The sequence below is a fragment of the Cricetulus griseus genome, chromosome 4 (assembly GCF_003668045.3).
Source record: "Cricetulus griseus strain 17A/GY chromosome 4, alternate assembly CriGri-PICRH-1.0, whole genome shotgun sequence".
NCBI classification, from domain to species: Eukaryota; Metazoa; Chordata; class Mammalia; order Rodentia; family Cricetidae; genus Cricetulus; species Cricetulus griseus.
Window position 1 is genome coordinate 167,934,305 of NC_048597.1, and position 20,444 is coordinate 167,954,748.

The following is a 20,444-nucleotide window of genomic DNA, read 5'->3' on the forward strand; positions in this document are numbered from 1 at the left end:
AATTTATGTTCAGGTCTTTGATCCGTTGGAATTTGAGTTTTGTGCATGGCGATAGATAAGGATCTGTCTGCAATCTTCTACATGTCCGAATTCACTTATGCCATCACCATTTGTTGAAAATGCTTTCTTTTTTCCATTGTATTGCTTTAGCTTCTTTGTCAAAAATCAGGTGTTCATAGGTGTGTGGGTTAATATCAGAGTTTTCAATTTGATTCATTGATCAACCTGTCTATTTTTTGTGCCAATACCAAGCTGTTTCCAGGACTATGCCTCTATAATAGAGCTTGAAGTCAGGGATGGTGATGCCTCTGGAAGTTCCTTTATTGTACAGGGTTGTTTTGGCTATCCTGGGTTTTTTTGTTTTTCCATATGAAATTGAGCACTGTTCTTTCAAGGTCTGTGAAGAATTATATTGGGATTTTGATGGGGATTGCATTGAATCTGTAGATTGCTTTTGGCAAGATTGCCATTTTTACTATGTTGATCCTAGCTGTCCAATAGCATGGGATAGCATCCCATTTTCTGAAATATTCTTCAGTATTCCAATGATGGTTCAAAAATGTGCTGGAGCTTCATGTTTCTGGAGCTTCCTTTGCCATTGAAGATTTTAAGTTTTACTCCTTTGTGATGTGGTATTATAGAAGAGATTATTTTGATATTTTATATTTGGTAAAATGTAATCTACTTTGGAGAAAGTTCCACAAGCTGCTGAAAAGAATGTGTTCTGTAGTTGTTAGATGGAAAGTTCTGTAGATGTTTGTAAGTCTGTTCACCTATAATATGGTTTCTGTGTTCTGAAGTTTCTGTATTCATTTTTTTTTCCTCTGAATCATTCAGTATTATTGAATTGGAACCTACCAGTCCTACTTTGTCTTCTACTGTTTGTATTATAAAATTGGATAGCTGCCCTTCATGCATATTTACAATTATATCTTTTGTTTGTTTTATGAAACAGAATATTTCTGTGTATCCCTGACTGGCCTGGAACTCAGAGAGCTAGCTAGCTACCTGCCTCTGTTCCTGGATGCTGGGATTAAAGGTATGCACCATCACATTTAGCTCAAGCTATAATAACTTCTTGATGTATTGTTTCCTTTATCAATATAAAATGACTTCTATCTCTTCTGACTTTGACTTGGTCTGCTTTATCAAATATGGGTATAGCTACTCCTTGCCTCTTCATCCCATTGCTTAGGATATCTTTTATCTTTTTGTATTATTTCACTTTTAGTTTGTCTACCTTTGCCAGTGAGTTTTCTTTATGTACAGTGAACAGATCTTTATTTAAAAGAATACATTCGCCAGGCATTGGTGATACACACCTTTAATCCCAGCACTCGGGAGGCAGAGGCAGGCGATCTCTGAGTTTGATGCCAGCCTGGTCTACACAGTGAGTTCCAAGACAGACAGAGAAACCTTGTAGGGGGGGGGATAAATAAATACATAAATAAATAAATTCATCCAACCTGTGTCTTTTAATTGGAGAAATAAAAAAACGCTTACATTCAGAATTATGATGGAATGACGTGCTAATCCTGTCATCTCATTTTTCTAAAATTTGATTCTTTCCTGATTTTTATTTGTGCGTCCACTCTTGTAGTGGGAATAGTGCTTTTTCTTGATTTTATTTGTGTGTCCACTCTTGTAGTGGGAATAGTGCTTTTTCCAGATTTTTATTTGTGCATCCACTCTTGTAGTGGGAATAGTGTTTTTCTGTGCTTTCACCATACGTTTATTTTTCTTTCCTGTGCATAAGATATCTTTAAGTGTCTTCTGCAATGCTAGTTTAGTGGTCATTCCTACGTTTACTTTTCTTTTCTTTCTGAATGGTAACATTGCTGGATATAGCAGCAATGTTTTCTTTAAGGGCTTGAAATACTTTATTACGGGAGTTCTTAGCCTTTAGCGTTTGTTGAAAAATCTTAGTCTAGGGAGTTTTCCTTTATAATTGAGGTGGTGGTTTTTCTCTATAGTTTCAGTGTTCTTTCTTTTGTATGTATTCATTGTATCTTAACTATAAAACGAGGGGTCTGAATGCCTCTTGTACTTGGTAATACGTATCTTCCTGAAAAGTTAGGGATTTTCTGCTATTGTTTCGCTGAATAGATCCTCTATGCCTTCAAGCTCCATTCACATCAGCATCTTCTACCCCAATAAATAGAACTTGGGTCTTTTAATGTCACAGAGGGTGTCTATTCACTGTTCATATTTTATCACCAAGATTTTTGTTACGTTTCAAAGTGACATTTTTAAATGAATCTCACACCCATATCCTATATTAATTTGTTCTGTTGTTTCTCTGTATTTTCCTGGAATTTGTTTCAAAAAATTATTCTTTAAATTCGTTATGTAGCATTTCATTTATGTCTGGAGGAAGATAGGAGTGACCTATGTGCAGTCCCTCACTGATGCTGCCCACTGTTTTATCTCTCTGCGGTAGGAGTAAATGGCCAGCAGTAGGTCCTCAGGTCCCTGCTATAAAACACCTTGGCTTATTGGAGGCTGGTTGTCAGTTTGGCTTTTATTGTCTCAATTCTTGGAGTTAAAGTAATTGCTGAAGTTTAACTGGTGTAGTTCAGTGGCAGAGCATCTAAATAACATGTTCCAGTGTCATCTGGAATCATCCATATTGATAGAATGGAGGAAACAGGTAACAGAAACACAGACGAGTAGAGGCAAACCAGATATAACAACAACATTCCACAACTCTCTACAACAATGAAAGTGGGAGCAGAAACATGAAGATGAGAAATGCTAAGCAAAAGAAGAGTTAAAATATCTAAAAGGTGAAAAGACAACAGGAATAAAGTAGAAAGGGAGGGCCAGAGAGAAAGAATGAAGAGAATGTTGCTATTGGAAGGAGAACAAAGAAAGCATAACCAAAAGGGAGAAAGAAATAACAAAAAGAAATATATATTTGAAAAGAAATAACTTATATCCATGAACTAGGCAATGAATACAAAACTTAAGAGCATGTTTGCACTAGGGCAGCAGGGCAGCAATGTAAAGGCAGATGCCAACTACAACATCCACAGCTCTACAACAACAACAAAAGTGGGGCCAGAAACGTTAAGATGAGAAATTCGAAACAAAAGAACAATTAAAAATTCTAAAATGTGGAATACAGCAGGAATAAGGTGGAAAGTGACCCAAACATTTTATTTTATTTTATTTTATCTTATTAGTGGGGGGAACCAATGGGACACACACGCAGAGGGTATAGGACAACTTGTGAGAGTCAGTTCTCCCCTACAGTGTGGGCTCTAGAGACCTAGCTTAGGTCATCAGCCTTGGTGGCAAGTGCCCTTACCCACTAGGCCATCTTGCTGTCACCACCACCCCTATTGTTCAAAAGATCATTTTTCTGTGTACCTTAAAACAATAATAAAGGTCCACAGAACATATTACTAAATGTTTGGCAATAGGTTAGGATGACAAGTAGTAACTGAAAATTAGGTTGAACCCTGATATATCAAATTGGTTTATGTTACCTACACATAAATATTTGTGTGCAAGATTTTACTGATGGAGATAGGGAACACATCTTTAAAACTATTTTTGAAATACGTTTATTGATGACAATGGTATATATTTGTGTTTATATTTAAACATTTAAATTTTGGATAAAACTAGGCCCCTTCTTGCATCTCTTCACTTTTAATTGTAATATCCTGCTTCACAAAAAAAAAAAAAAAAAAAAGATTTTTTTCAAGGGTGGTGGCACACTCCCAGCACTTGGGAGGCAGAGGTAAGGAGATCTCTGAGTTTGAGGACAGCTTGGTCTACAGTGCAGAGTTCCAGGATAGCTAGAGCTACACAGAGAAACCCTGTCTCAAACAACAACAACAACAGCAAAAAAGATATCCAACTATTTCACTCTTGTCTTTCCCAGCCTCAAAATTCATTTCTCCTACTGCTTTCCCATCTCCACATGTCCTTATTTTTCTACTTTATAGTTTTAATTTCTTTTCTCTTGACATAGACCTTTAATTTTTGCTGTGAGTGACATCGCAATTACTACAGCTTTTGGGGGAAGCATTGTATCAGTATTAATATAATGTTCATACTGTTGAGCCAGTAATTCCATTTATACTTTATTCTGAGAAAATATTGCAACTAAAGAAAATATGTAAGACATAAAATATGAATAGCACTGATTCTTATATCATCTTTTTGAAAACCTGAGCAGTTAGGAAGATAACTGTCGATAAAGTAAGTCTTTTAACACCTACATAAAAGCTGGGTGTGGCAATGCACACCTTCAGTCTCAGATCCCAGCCCTGGGGAGTCAGACAGGAGGATTCCTGGGACTTCTGAACCAGCCAGTCTTAATTGAATGGGCAAGCTTCTGGTTTCGAGAGAGACACTGTCTCAAAAAATTATGTGGAACATAATTGACAACTATTGTCAACCTCTGGCCTCCACATGTGTCCACATGTACATATATACCCATCCCTACATACACAACATAATAATAATGACAGTAAATTCTAAAAGTAAAAGCACTTAAGTATCCAACAAGTGCTTAAGTAAATATTTATGCATCTTCTCATTTTCCCCAATAATTTCTTTTGAAATGCATTCAAGGTTATACAAGACATTTTTACAAAAGTAAAAACAAAAAAAATTAAATATAGAAGAAAACAAATAGAAAAACTGTCATTAGTATATATTTCTGAAAGTTATATTTTCTGTATTATAGTATGACAGTTACTGATATCAGAGACAGTATTAAAACAGTATTACAGGGGCTGGAGAGATGGTTCAATGGGTAAGAGGATCCAGGTTCAATACGCAGCACCCACCTGGCATCTCACAACTGTCTGTAACTCCAGTTCAAGTGTACCCACACCCTCACATAGATACACATGCAGGCAAAACACCAGGGCTCATAAAATAAAAATAAATACAAATTTTAAAAAAACAGTATTACAGAAAGCACTGTTACTGAGAAATACTGCTCTAGAGTCATATCCTAGCTGTACACTTACTAGTATGTGATCTTATAAAAGAAAGAGGTAGTAGTGGAGAGCTGCCTCAATGATAAGGGCACTTAACAATAAGCCTGATGGCCAGGATTCAATTCCCCAGACCCATCTGGTGGAGTGTGCATCAGAGAGAGAGAGAGAGAGAGAGAGAGAGAGAGAGAGAGAGAGAGAGAGAATAAAATAATGAAATTTTAAGAAAAGTAAGGAGGTAATACTATGTCTATAGTAAATTAATCTGAAGTGTCTGTACATAGTAATCCCTCCATGGTTTTGTTACCAGACATCTTACATTTAATTTTCTTGTCCTCATAAGAACTTTATGGGGCTGTTATTTTTCATCATTCATAAGAAAAAATTTGGAAGAATGTTTAAATATCTTGATTGGGTATTTTGTCAGATTGACAGAGGGTCTCTGCTAGAAGCAGAGAAGCCCTAAGTCTTGTGGAGATGGCATATTAGTTATTTTTCTTGTTGCTGTAACAAAATTGACCAACTTGAGGAAGTAAGGCTTTGTCTGGGCTCAAGCTCCAGGATAGAATCCATCATTTCAGGGAAATCCTGGTGACCAGAGCTTGAGGCTACCCTCAGACTGCATCCACATCAGGAAGCCAAGAGAGAGACTAAAAAAGCAAGCCTTTTTAGTCAGTCTAGGACCTCACCCATGAAATATACCTCCAGCCTTAGTGTAGATCTCCCCAGCTCAGTTAACCTAATCCAGAAATTCCTTCAGGGGCATGCTAGAGATTTGTCTCGTGTGATTCTAGAGCCTGCGAATTTTTAATATTAATCATCATAGATGGGTGGACATATGGTATTGTAGAATATTACTTTAACTTGGCAAAGATGTGTTACATTTGCTTATTCTGTATTTGTTTAACATGTAAAGGTTGTTACTTTTGTTTATGCTACATTTGTTTAATATGTAAAGATGTGTTGCTGTTTCACTTTGCTTGCCTAAGGCACCTGATTGGTAGTCTAATATAAAAAGCTCAACTGCCACTAAGTAACTAGGCAGTAGAGGGATAGACAGGGCTGGTAGGCAGAGAGAATAAATAGAAAGGGAAATCTAGGAGTGAGAGAGAATGAGAGGGAGAGAGAGGTTGAGTTCCCACAGAAAAGCATAAAAAAGCAATACTCTAAATTTATTTTCTCCTCAAAGTGTTTGCTGCACAGGGTCCAGAGCTATAAGAAAATTAACTTACGGTACCTTAAGCTAATAGTCTTAAATGATTTGTTAAAGCAGCAGTACAAAACTCTTGCAGAGGTATAGGGAAAATGATGGGAAAGTCTAGAATAAATGTAAGTAGAAGGAGGAGAAAATTAGAGCATACTTGTAACAAAATGATAATGAAGATACACACAACACCTCAAGCTACATGTAAAATAGTTAGAGCTATTAGTAGGACTTTACAGCCTTGGATGTATATTTTAGAGAAGAAAAATGCCAAAAATCGGTGATTTAATTATGGGGGGGCGGATAGCAAACCAAACCCAAAAAGGTTGAAGAAAGGAAACAGTAAAAAAGTAGAAATAAATAGAAGCAATGTTATATACAAACCAGAAGTTGTTCTTTGAAAAGACTCAGAAAATGTATAGACCTCTAGCAATACCAATCAAGGAATGGGAGGTTAAATTGCCATTATCAGGAATGAAAAGGAAACACATCTTTGTTTTTAGTTGTTGAGATAAGCATCACTGTACCTCTAACCATGATCCTCAGAATTATAGACATGAGCTACCACATCTGGCTGAAAAAAACGATATTCTTTTACAGATACTATAGCTATTCAAAAGGATAAAGATAGGAACATCCTCATATGAATAGATTTTAAGTTTTAGGTGAAATGAACCATTTGTTAAACACATGTCACCAAAATTAGTCCATGAAAAAATAGAATATCTGAATGCTTTTTTTTATCTGTTAAATTTAACCCATTTAAATTTTTCTGAAGAAACTCCAGCCTAGATGACTTTATCAGTGATTTTTTTTTTTACTTTTCCCAGAAGCAGTTAGTGCACTGAAGTGATGGCTATATTGGTGAATTCTTTAAAAATGTTTAGACCAGGCATGGCAGCACATGCTTTTAATGCCAGCCTTTGGGAGGGCAGGGGCAGGCAGATCTCTGTGAGTTTGAGGCCAGCAAGGGCCATATAATAAGAATTTGTCTCAAAAAGCAAACAAAAAATGTTTTAAAGAGAAATGAGCCTAGCTTTACTCTTATATGGAATATAACTTGTTTTATTAGATTGACAAAGCCTTGATGCCAAAACTGGGCAGTGATGTTTTTATGAAAACATTTATAGTCCAGTCTGTTTGTGTATTATTTGGGGGTGCAGGTATCTAAAAGACTCTCCAGACAATTAAGCCAGTGAAGGACTTACAAGAATCTCACAAATAAATATAAAAGACAATCAGAAGAAACTATTCAAAGGTTTATAATGATCATATTTGTGTCAGATAAATGCAGTTGTAAACTACAACAAGAAACCATTGCATACCTATTATAATGGCTAAAATTAAAAAGACTGTTAATAGCTCAGGGAGTTGGTGTATGCCTATAATCCTGCCACTTAGGAGGCTGGGTCAGAAGGATTCTTTCAAATTTGGAACCATCCTGGTCTACATAGTGACAGACATGTTATGGCTATATAGTGAGACCTTGTCTCAAAAATCACCAATAAAAATAAGACTGACAATTTCAAGAACTAGTGATGTGGAACAAATACAGCTCATGCTTCTGGTAGGTTCATGAACTGTAATCTACATGGAAATTAATTTGGCTATATATTCTAAAAGTTATAGCTGCCCTCCAGCCTCACTATCTCTCAGTGTACTAGTCAACAGAAACCTGTGTATACATTCACCAAAAGACAGGAATGGACATGGACAGGAGTGTTCATGGCAACAGCCTAAATGCCCATCAGTGTAGAATGGCCTAGCATACACCTTCTATAACAAAGCAGATATCATCGTGTATATATGTGAACAAAAGAACCCAGACAAAAAATAACTACAAAGCACATGAATTCAGTTCAAAAACAAGCAAAACAAATCTGTAGTCTAGGTGTCACGGTGCTTACTTTTGCAAAGATAATGCACAGGGCGGGCATTTGGTGAGGAATTTCTGCCTTGTAATACTCTCTTTATCCCGATGTGGCTGTAGGTTATACTTTGTACACTCAGTGAAAAACCATCGAACTGAATATTTATAATTTCAATTGTTTCAATTTATATAGGTTTGCTTAACCCTCTAACTGCTCAAGTGACTTTAAAGATTATTTTTCCATGCATTCCCTATACACAAAACAAGATGGGCATGCTTCTGCTCCCATTGCTCCATCAACAGACTCTGCTCTTAGATTGCTAGTAACTTTTGTGTTGTCCAACAACATAGGCATCTTGCACAGTCTCGTTTACTTAATGGGAAGCACGTGGGTGTCTCTTTTTGTTTTTCTCCATTGAGATTGTGTAGCACCTTTTCCTGCTCATCTGCCTACCTCTGTTCATGTCCTCTAGCTCACCTTTATAAGCTCCTCATTTATCTAACTGTTGAGTTCCTCAAAACACAATCCTCTTTTTCTTAATCTGCCCATCATAGGTCATGCCTCAAGTTCACAATTTAAAGTTTTATTTGTCTCTCTTAATGGAAATGCCTAAATGTCTTTTATCTCAGACATTTCTCTGAGCGTCTGTGTATGACCTCCAACTTGAAATTTTGTCTTAAATAAATATATCAGATCTTTTTTAAAAAAAGATTTTATTTATTATGTACACAACATTCTGCTTCCATGTATATCTGCACACCAGAAGAGGGCACCAGATCGCATAACGGATGGTTGTGAGCCACCATGTGGTTGCTGGGAATTGAACTCAGGACCTCTGGAAGAATAGTCAGTGTTCTTAACCTCTGAGCCATCTCTCCAGCCCATATATCAGATCTTAAACTCCTGGTTTCTCTTATTTCTAACAGCTCAAGCAATATTATCCCAGTTAAGAATCTTGGAATCAGAGTCCTGACTTAGCCCATCTGGCAGAGGTGTTTGCTGCCAAGCCTGGCAACCCGAGTTTACTCCCTAGGACCCATATTGTGGAAGGAGAGAACCAACTCCCACACGTTGTCCTCTGACCTCCACATGCATGCTGTCATAAACCTCACCTCATGACATAATACATATACTAAATAAATGTAACTTTGACTTTTTTAATTTTGATTTTTGTTTTATTTTATGCGTGTGGGTGTTTTGCCTGCATGTGTTCACCACTTGGGTGCCTGGTGCTCATGGAGGCCAGAAAAGAGCATTGAATCCACTGTGCCTGGAGTTACAGGCAGTTGTGAACTGCTATGGGTCATCTGTGAGAGTTACCAGTGCTCTTAACCAATGGCGCATCTCTCCTACCCCAAATATATTTTAAAAAGAAAAAAAAAAAAAAAAAAAAAAAAGGAAATCTTGGGAGCATCATTCCTGAGACTTATCAAGTACAGTTACATATCCCATCCGGACTGCTGCATAGTTGTACTGGTTCAGATTCATCCTCCTCTGCTCCATCGTCACTGCCGATGTCCTAAGCCCCTGTTATTATACTGTGATAGGCTATTGCTGCAGCTTCCTAATGGTCAGTCTACCTTCATTCTCATTCATCCAGTGTTTACACTGAAATCAGAATGATCCTTTGAAAAGCATAACTGTCATGGAGCCCTTGTGAAGGCAGGGTTAAATGAGGCAAGATGCCACTACACCCTTGTGATGACTCCATGGGTAGAGGTGCCTGCTGTCATGCCTGCCGACTTGAGTTTGATTCTCAGAACCAACATGGTAAAGAAGAGAACCAATACAGATCTTTAACATAGCTACGTGTGTGCATGACTTGGTTCCTGACTATCTGTCTTTGCTGCTTGCCTCTCCTGCTCGTTTTCTCTCCAGCCTTTCTCTGGAGCACCAAATTCGCTCCACATCAGGTCTTTTGAAGTGTTGGTTTGTTAGCATCGGGTCTAATAAGCTTGCTCCTCGGTGTGGAAAAAGACCTACTTAAGCATTTGACTCTCGGTGATGTGTTACTTCTTCAGATGGGCCTCATCTAAATGACATCTATTGTTGCTCTATAGCTTTCTATTCTTTTTCTTCATAGGATTTTCACAATTTTAAAATTGTTTATTGACATATGCATTCAGTGTCTCACACGTCAAGTTGAAATTTTCATGAAGGCAGGTACTATTACTTACTGTGTTCCTGGCATCTTATCCATGATCTGGTATAAATTATGTGTTAGAAAACATATGGTAAACAAGAAAATGTATCACGGCACATTGAACTGCACTTTGGGGAGCATTTTACAGTTGTGTCCTGTGCCCTGATCATAAAGAGATTATTTCCTCTGCTTCAATCCTTTTCAGAAGTGCTCTCTGAAAAAGGCACTGAGTAATCATTGTGATGCCTGGAGACAGTTTTTGATGATCAGCCAGTCTTACCAGTGCAGAGCTAAATTGGCAGTGTGGGCAGGTTTTATTTAAGCCTCCACAAAGGAACATACACTTGCCTGCGTTTCTTAGAGTGGAGCTCTTTTAAAAACTAAGGGCAGAGTTGAATTCTCAGTAGCAGTGTTGGCTCACCATTTGTCTTCTTTTTCTAGAATGCAGTTCTTTAGAAAACCTAACAGCCCCAAAAGGAAAGGTGATCTAATGTATTTGTTTTCTACTAATTCTGACAATATTGTTTATGTTAAGGTTATTATAAATATAACATGATGCTACCATTGTAAGTACGTGGCATATCTTTCATGAGAATAAAGCAAAAATGACATTTCACAATGGTAATGACTTCATATATTTGTATGATACACAGATTTAAAAAATAGCCTGCATTTTCTTAGATACTTTGTGTTTACATTTGTTGTTTTTATCTTAGAATTTTTTCTTTGTCATTTTAATTATCTCATTGACATTTTCATGTATTGTATCATTATTCACATACACACAGCCCACCTTCCCCCATCCACTCTTCTCACTTTGTTGGTGCCATTTCTTGCCCCAAATAAGTTCTTCTTTCTGCTTTCCTGTCATATATATTGTTTCCCTCTTTCTCCTCTCTTACAGTCCCCTTCTTTCATGTACACACACACACACACACACACACACACACACACACACACACAAATGCAGGTGTTTATAAATTTCAATCTGCATTTTTCTTACGAGAGAAAGCATGGAGTATTTCTGATTTATTTGCTTAATGACCTCCAACTGATATGTGCATATCATAATTTCACTCTTCTTAGTAGTTGAATAAAATTCTATTGTGTATATGTACCACATGTTCTTTATCCATCCACCTGCTGGTGGGCATCTAAGCTGGTTCCATATCTTAGCTGTTGTGAATAGTTCAGAAATAAACATGGGTGTGCAAATGTCTCTGTGGTGTGTGGATGACTTAGAGTTCTTTGAGCATATACCAAGGAATACTAGAGCCTCATCGTATGGTAGTTCTATTTTTAGTTGTTTGGAGTTGGGGGTGGGACTCAGAGGTGCTCCATACTGATTTCCATAGTAGCTACACCAGATTACATTCCCCCCAGCAGTATATAAAAGTTTCTATCTCCACATGCTCAGCAACACATTTGTTATTGTTTTCTTGATGATACCCCTGACTGGGGTGAGATAGAATCTCAAAGCAGTTTTAATTTGCAATTCCCTGGTGGCTAAGGTTGTTGAACACTTTCAAATATTTAATGGCCATTTGTATTTCTTCCTTTGAGAACCGTTAGACCTAGTTTTTAATTAAATTACTATTTTTAAAGCTGGTTTCAGTGAAATTGAATGCTTAATTGTACATATGATAGGAAATCATAAATATCACAGTTTGAAATAGCTTTGTGACTACTAGCATCTCTCAAAATCCTTGGGGGGAAAAAAAGGCCAGTTTACTAAAAGGGTGTTGTTATTATTAACTTTTATTATTATTTTTTGCATGCATATCTGAATTGCATCACATGTTTTCTTGGTGCTTGCAGAGGTCAGAAGAGGGCATTGGATCCCTTGGAACTGGAGTTACAGACAGTTTTGAACCACCAAGGGGGCTCTTCAGATTGAGTCTGGGTCCTCTGCAAGACAACAAGTGCCCTTAGCCACTGTTGTCTAAACCCCACTACCAGTTTGAAATGAAGAAAATTTCATTTCAAGAGGAAATGTCTTTTACTATATGTTTACTACTTATCATATATCTTAATGAACACTAAGTAGTATATTCTTATTTATTCCTAGGGTCTAGTACTATAGTTGGAAACTGTAAAGGAGAAAACATGATCAGTATTTCTGTGACTAAGAGCAGGTTTCGGGCCCTGGTCGGGAAGGAGGTAGAATAACAATTTTGAGTGCCTAGAAAAAAACACAGCTTCAAACTTTAATATTATTCATCCTGCCTTTAACAAAATTATTCTTCTCTCTGAATGAAATATTTTTAAAACTTTAGGTATTTATTGATATTTTCAAATTTACAAGAGATTCATAACTGTTCTCAGGTAAGTAAAATTGGAAGCCCCTGAGTTTATAAATACCTGCTGCTGGGTATTTATAAATGAGTTTCTGGAACTCATAATCCTCTGGTTGCTACTGCAGGCTCTTTCTTTGGGTTTTTAAAATATAAAATATTGACTCTGGAGCTGGTGAAGTTACATCTCTAATACTGTAGCATTATACAAATGTGATCCATTTGGATTCCAGAGGGAGTGGGGGACTTCAGTAGAAAGCACTCTGTCATAGTTTTAAAGTCTCCTTAAGTCAGTTGCCAATTTAAGCAATGAAATAGAGTGCTTTTGTATCCATTTCGAAAAGGAAGAAAAAACAATCTTATTTTGTCAGAAATACAATGTCAACTGCTGATCATTTATTTACCAGCAAAACAAACAACTTGCATAGGTCTCCTTTGCAGATTTCTTCTCCCTGGTGTTTAATTAATATTTTTCTCTAGCAACACATGATACTGAGGATAGTGCACAGATTTATTTATTGTACAAAGAAGAGTTGGGTCAATTATTTCCTTCTAACTTTCCGCCTTTACTAGTTACATGTCTTCTTATATTTTTTAGCAACTTTGTCTAACAGCACCCTTATTGACAAAGAATGGATAGGTTTTATAATCTTTCTGTAACTATGTCCACATCAGTAGAGTTGTTTTCTTCCTATAAAGAGTTTAATGTTGAGCCAGGCATGGTGGCACATGCCTTTAATCCCAGCATTTGGGAGACAGAAGCAGGTAGACTCCATGAGTTTGAGGCCAGCCTGGTCTACATAGTGAATTCCAGGGATATGTAGAGAGACCCTGTCTCCAAAACAAAATGGAAAAAGAGAAAGAGAAAGTTTAATGTTTACTTAAGTAAAACCTTATTACAGCAGAAATTGCCACTCAGTTTTTTAAAATTTTTGGTACTGGGAAGTGAACTCTTCACACATACTAGGCAAGTAAGTGCCAACGAACACATCATCAGCCTTTTTTTAATTTTGAGAAATCATCTCACTAAATTGTTCAAGCTGGCCTTGAACTTGGGATAGTTCTGCCTCTGCCTCTGAGTAGCTCAGATTATAGGCCTGTACCAATAGACTCAGCTGCAATTCAATTTTTGGTGTCTGTCCTGTAATAAAATCATACTGATGCAAGTGATCTCTATTTATACCTTCCTGTGGAGAACTGACCTCTAGATGACTGTTGGTATTCCAAAGTGAAAGACTAGGAAACAACTAGTGTAATTGCATCCTTGTCATTAAAACTTAGAGAATTCTGGGCTGGTGAAATGGCTCAGAGGATTAAGGCACTTGTCATCATTCAGGCTGAGGAGATGTCTCCATTGTAAAGTGCTTGCTGCACACATATGAGTGCCTGAGCTTGGGTCTTCAACACCCACATAAAAACCAGGCACTGGAGGACAGAGATAGGTGGCTGTGTAGAACTCATTGGCCGGCCAGCCTAGCCAGATCAGTGAGCCCCAGTCCCAGTGAGAGGCCCTGTCTCAGAAAATAGAGTAGAGTAGTGACTAAGGAAGATATCGCTATTGACTCTGGCTTACACATACATGTGCACACACCTATACAAACGTGCACATACACACACAAAAATTATGCGAAATTCCAGATAGTTTTCAAGTCAAGTAAGTCTATATGTGGAGCACTGTTTATAAAGCAGTACATTTAGTATAAAGATTGTGAGAGCTTTTCCACCAATATACTTAAATCATTTGTTAATTTGATTTTGGTTTTGTTTTTTTCAAACTCAGCTCCTATGGAGAAAAGAGGCTTGTGTCTCAGCTGGTATATGAACTCTTAGCAATATTCCTATTTGTTGTCTAGATTATATATTTCTAATAAAGATAAATTCTGCTGCTCTGAAGCTACTCAGCTAGGTCACTGTCTTTTGTGCACGTTTCTCTTTGTCTTCCAAGCAGAGCACATCTCCCACAACTTAGAGTCCTCTTACCTCCATAGTGCTAACATGTTTGGGAAGTTAGCCGGAGGAAGGTTGAAACACAACTGCACTGTGAGATCTCAGTGGGTTTTACAGCTTTCTGACCTGACTTGGTGCATGCACGGGTAATAGTTGTGAGTGGCATTTGCTCTCCAGAGCTTTAGAGCCGACTGAAACTGAAACGTGTTAGAGGAAGGAAGATATAGATGTTTTAATTAAGAGGTTGTAAGGGGGATCAGAAATAGCTGGTATTCAATAACCTGCTTATCTGAAGGCCTAAACGTACTTAAATATAATTCTGTGGAAAATAATGTTCCTGGTATGAAAATGTAAAGTAAATCTGATCATAAGTAGTTCTATAAATTGAACCTTAAACCTTCTTAATAATTGGGTTATTTTCTGAACGTAAGATATTTGATGTATTTTATTCTTTAGTTAAAGGGTGGGATCAGGGTTACAGGGTTTTTTAGGGAGGATTTTTAAATCACTTTAGTGTGTGTGTGCGCGCGTGCGCACGCACTCTCGCGCACAACAGTGTACAGGTAGAGGTCAGATAACAGCTTTCGGGAATCAGTTCTCTCCTTCACTATGTGTTTCAAACCCTGACTGTCAGGCATGGTGGCAGGCATCTTCAACTACTGAGCCATCTCACCTGTCTGGGGCTGCCTTTTGGTTTTATTCTTTTTCTCTCTCTCTTAATACATTTTTATTACTTAAAGCAATTTTTAAATTTAAATCATATTTTAATTATATTCTTCCAATCCTCCGAGTCTTCCACATCCTCTCCCCTCTGTACACACCCAACTTTAAGTTCTTTCTCAAAAAAGAAATACAACCCCCCCAAAACTGATAAAACAGTACCTAAAAAGAAAAGAAAAATAACAAAAATACTAACTGTAACCAAGTAAGTCACAAAAAACTGTGGAGTCCATCATGTTTGTCAGCTACTGAACATGAGACCTGTCTTGGAGTAGTTGGTATAACCAGTATCACTCCATTGGAAAAAACTGATTTTCCCTCTCCCAGCAGATATAAGTGGCAGTTCAGTTGTTAATCTTTACCCTAGTAGCTAGGTTTCATTCCTTTTTTTATTAATCCATTCATTTGTTTTTTAAAATATAACAAAACAAAATATACGATAAAACAAAAATTTTACAAACAGAAGGAAAAGGGCAGACAAGAGAAGACCCCAGAGTCTGAGACCCACTCATTCACACACACACACAAACTGGAAGCCGTAGTACATACACAGAGGATGGAGCACAGACCTGTGCATGCTGCCCAGTCTCTGTGAGTTCATATGAGCTTTGCACATGTTGGTTTAGGGCCTTGTTCCCTTGGTGTCTTCCTTCCCTTCTGGCCCTTACATTCTTTCTGCCTCTTATTCAGTGGGGTTACCTGAGCACTGAGGGGAGAAATCTGATGGAGACATCCCATTTAGAGCTGAGTGTTCAAGGTCTCTCACACTCTACATAATGTCTGGCTGTGGATCTTTATATTTTTTCCCATCTGGTACAGGAGGAAGCTTTTCTGATGATGGCTAAACAAGGCACTGATCTATGAGTATAGCAGAATATCATTAGGAGTCATTTTTTCAGTATTTTTTTTCTTTTTTTAAATAAGTATTACTTCATTTTCCCTTAGGTCCCTAGGCTATTTAGTCTCAGGTTCTTTGTTACCCAAGCAGTGTTGGATATGGGTTCCATCGTGTGGACTGCACCTTAAATCAAATCAGTTATTGGTTGATTACTTCCACAAGCTTTGCCACCAGCAGGCAGTACACTGTTGTAGACAAAAGGTTAGTGGCTGCTCTTTTGATAATGTGATGAATACCTTCCAGTACCAAAGACACTGGAACATAAGGATGAAGACTCTATGTGGGTACCAGCTCAGCGTCTCCATGTTCAGTGAGGTGGAGGTGTTGTCTTCAGCAAATGGGACTTGTCAGTTTGTGGAAAGCAACCTCTAGTCTTGGCAACAGCCTGGGTTGTTTTGTGATTCCTTGGGGCTGGGGGTGGGGGTGCTTTGGCCAACAACTTAACTAGATATAACCTAATCCAGGTAGTTTTGGAAGTTTTGGTAGTTTTGGTGACAAGTTGTGTCCAGTTGGGGTTCTGTTTCCACCATTACTGGATGATTTCATTTAGATTGTCTTCATATATGTCTATGTTTTACGAAGTTTCTACTGTATTGGGTTTCCATACTATCCTTACAGCCCCTTAATTTTAGCTGTCTCTTCCCAAATTCCCTCCCACAACTCCCTTCCTTCCCCCTCCCCACTAAATACTACATTTCAACCTCCCCACATCCATCCATAATTATTTATTCTATTTACTTTTTGTTAGTACTCATGCATCTGTACTGTGATGTCCTTGGAGTTCTGACAGGATATGCCCTCAACTGTAGCCACTGCCTACCTCCCATCTTTTTCTGTTTCTCTCCCTCTCTGTCTGCCTTCTTCCCTCTCTCCCTCTCTTCTCTCTCTCCCCCTCTTTCCTCTCTCCTCTTTCCTGCTGTTCCTGTCTCTGGAGGCTGGGCTCTCCCCTTCCCTTTCCCCTGTTTATGATCCCTTTCCCTAATTAAAAAAAAAAACAAAAAACCTCTGCTTGAACCCTATTGCATGGCATCTTTCTCTCACACACTGCTTTTCTTAACTTATAACACCTTTCCTAACAAAATCTGTCTGTCTCCCCAATCCCTTGTTCTATACCTACATTATGTGGTTCTGTAGATTGTAAGTTGGTTATGCTTGACTTAAAAACTAATATCCACACATAAGCTAATACATACCAGAGTTGTCTTTCTGAGTCTGGGATACCTCATTCTGGATGATTTATTTTTTATTCTAGTTCCACTCATTTGCCTATAGATTTCAAGATGTCATTTTTAAACAGCTGAATAATATTCCATGTGTAAATGTACCACACTTTGTTTATCCATTCTTCTTTTGAGAGACATCTAGGTTGTTTCCAGGTTGTGGCTATTATGAATAGAGCAGCAGTGAACACGATTAAACATGGTTGTCTCTGTGGTAGGGTGAAGCATCCTTTGGGTATATGCCCAAGAGTGGTATATAGCTGGATCCTGAGGTAGATCAATTCCCATCTTCCTGAGGGACTACCACACTAATTTCCATAGTATCTGTACAAGTTTGTACTTTCACCAGAGAGATATGAATGTTCCTCTTATCCCACATCTATGCCAGCATGAGCTGTCACTTGTTTTATTGATCTTAACCATTCTGACAGATTTAAGATAAAATCCCAAAGTAGTTTTGATTTGCATCTTCCCTGATAGCTAAGGATGTTGAACATTTTCTTAAGTGTTTCTCAGCCATTTGAGTTTTCTCTTTTGAAGATTCTCTATTTAAATCTATATCCCAATTTTAATTAGGTTATTTGTTTTTGATGTCTATTTTCTTGAGTTCTTTATGTATTTTGGATCTTAGCCTTCCATCAGATATGTAGTTGATAAAAATCTTTTCCCATTTTGCAGCCTGCCGCTTTATCCTTTATAACAGTGCCCTTTGCCTTACAGTTTCATGGGGTACTATTTATTAATTGTTGATCTTAGTGTCTATGCTAAGTGTTTTATTCATAAAGTCTTCCCCTATGTCAGTGAGTTCAAGGCTATACCCCACTTTCTATTAGTTCAGTGTATTTGGTTTTATGTTGATATCAGCTTGGAGTTGAGTTTTGTGCAGGGTAATAAATATGGATCTATTTGCTTTCTTGTACATTCAGACATCCAATTTAACCAGCACCATTTGTTGAAGCTTCTTTTTTCTTTCCCCAGTGTTTATTTATGGTCTCTTTATCAAAAAGCAGGTGTCCATAGGGGTGTGGATTTATGTCTGTGTCTTTGATTCCATTGATTGATGTGTCTGTTTTTATGCCAATATCATGCTGTTTTTTTTTTTTTAACCTTGCTGTTTTTATTACTATAGCTTTGTGATACAACTTAAAATCTGGGATGGTGATACCTCCAGAAGTTCTTTTATTATTCAAGATTGTTTTAGCTATCCTGGGATTTTTGTGTTTCCATATGAAGTTGAGAATTGTCTTTTCAAGGTCTGAAAAGAATTGTATTGAAATTTTATGAGAATTTCATTAAATCTTAGATTGCTTTTAATAGGATGGCCACTTTTACTCTATTTATTAATTCGCCAGCCAGATCTTACTTCCCAAGGGGATAGATTTGTGAGATCTTTCACTCAAGAACAGATGCAGGATACCAAAGATGCGAATGCCGCAAGAGAAGATTTAGTTGTTGTTAATGTATTGCTTTAAACTTTTTGTGTTATGTTTCATTTCAACATGCCAAGATTCCTTTTCTTTTCTTTCTTTTTTTTTTTTTTTAATTATTTTTCTTGGTTCCAAAACAAAGGTTTATAGGACTAAGTTAATATGAGACCAAGTTTGATTGATTATTCAAATGATAAAATAATCCTTTAAAGCATTCATGGTTTGTAATGGCATTTTTAAAAAGCATAATGTTTATGCTTTTAAACAGAGAAGTTTCAAAAAAAAAAAAAGGTGAAACTCTTTTATAGGAAGCTGGGCACAGTTACTCTGGAAGCAAAGACAGGAAGATAGTGTAAGACCCCCGAGAGGGAAGATCCTCACTCAAGTCTCGGGATGATGTGACCCTCCCCCCAAGAACTCACCGGGACGTCCTTGCTGCAATCCCACAAGGTTTATTGACAGGAACCAGCGCGCTGGGGCCGAGACTCATATCCCACGAAGGGGTAGAGGAGTTTCGACCCCGAATGGCTGGGAATAGGGGTTTTTAAGGGAAGATTCCACAACCCAAAATACCAAAAATACCATTGAGGGAAGAAACCCCAACCACAAATACCAAGAATACCAGTGAAAGGTCCCGAGGGAAATCACAAGGGGAAACTCCCTGTTCCTTAAGATTGTTTGTAAGATTCTAATCTAACTTTTTATGGCTAGCCTTTTCCTGGAACAGAGTTGCTGAACCAGCTAGCCACCCTATATCCTAGGCCTTACTTTGTCTGCTGAGGGGGTCTTCTTTATCCTGGCCTTTCAATAGCAAGTTCAGGGTCAGCCCAGGCTGGCTGCTGAGTGAGTGCAAGGCCAGCCTGAGGACTTAGTGAGACCCTTTCTCAAAATATAGGTTAAAAAAAAAAAAAGCCAAAAGGGCTAGGAATTAATGTAACTTGGATATACTGCATTTGCCTAGCACATAAGAGGCACTCAGTTCAATACCTAGTATCTTAAAAAAAAAAAGATATCACATGACTGCAGTTGATAGTGGAATGCTAGAATGATTTTAAACAAGGAATGGCATTCGTGATTACATTTGTATTATAATATGGTCAATGAATGCTCAGTGTAAAAACAGATTAGAGGCTTGTCTGACAGATAGGAGGCTGTTAGAGTAATCAAGGCAAGAAAAGGCTTTAAATGTGACAATAATGAGACCTAGAAGAGAAGGTCAATCATGGAGGGTGGGAGCTTGGTGAGAGACTGTTTATGATGGAAAGGTGAGGCAATGTTGAAAAGGACTTCTGGGTTTCTTACCCTGTAAAAGAAAGTACATGGGCACTGGAACAGATTTTAATAGAAGAATATGGTTTCCATTTTTTGTGTGTTCATTGTGAGTTTCTATAATACATCAAAGGGATACAATCCATTTCAGATACAGGCTAAGAATTTAAAAGAGATGGATTTACACATCAGCAATACAAGTTGCTGTTGAAACAGTGAAACAGGGAGATGTTACTAGGAAAACATACAGAAATAGATCAGCAAGGCTGAAATAATATGTAGAGAAGGGAGCAAGAATATAGATAAGAAGTATATAGGAGTGGGCTGGAGAGATGGCTCAGTGGTTAAGAGCACTGTCTGCTCTTGGCAAAGGACTAGGGTTCAATTCCCAGCACCACGTGGCAGCTCACAACTGTCTGTATCTCCAGTTCCAAGGGATCCAATACCTTCACACAGAGGTCTATACAAGCAAAACACCAATGCACATTTAAAA

At 37.7% G+C, this 20,444-nt stretch overlaps 1 protein-coding gene across 3 annotated transcripts in view; it reads left to right on the top strand.

The window, feature by feature from the left end:
- Positions 1 to 20,444, top strand: part of Hmg20a (high mobility group 20A) — a 77,385-nt gene that overhangs the window by 7,793 nt on the left and 49,148 nt on the right. The window contains exon 2 of one of the 3 annotated variants that reach the window (XM_027415024.2): positions 956 to 1,039. The exons of the other annotated variants lie outside the window; for them this stretch is intronic. The gene's annotated coding sequence lies outside the window, so the exon portion shown is untranslated. The remainder of the gene's footprint in view (positions 1 to 955; positions 1,040 to 20,444) is intronic. 3 annotated transcript variants of the gene reach the window in all.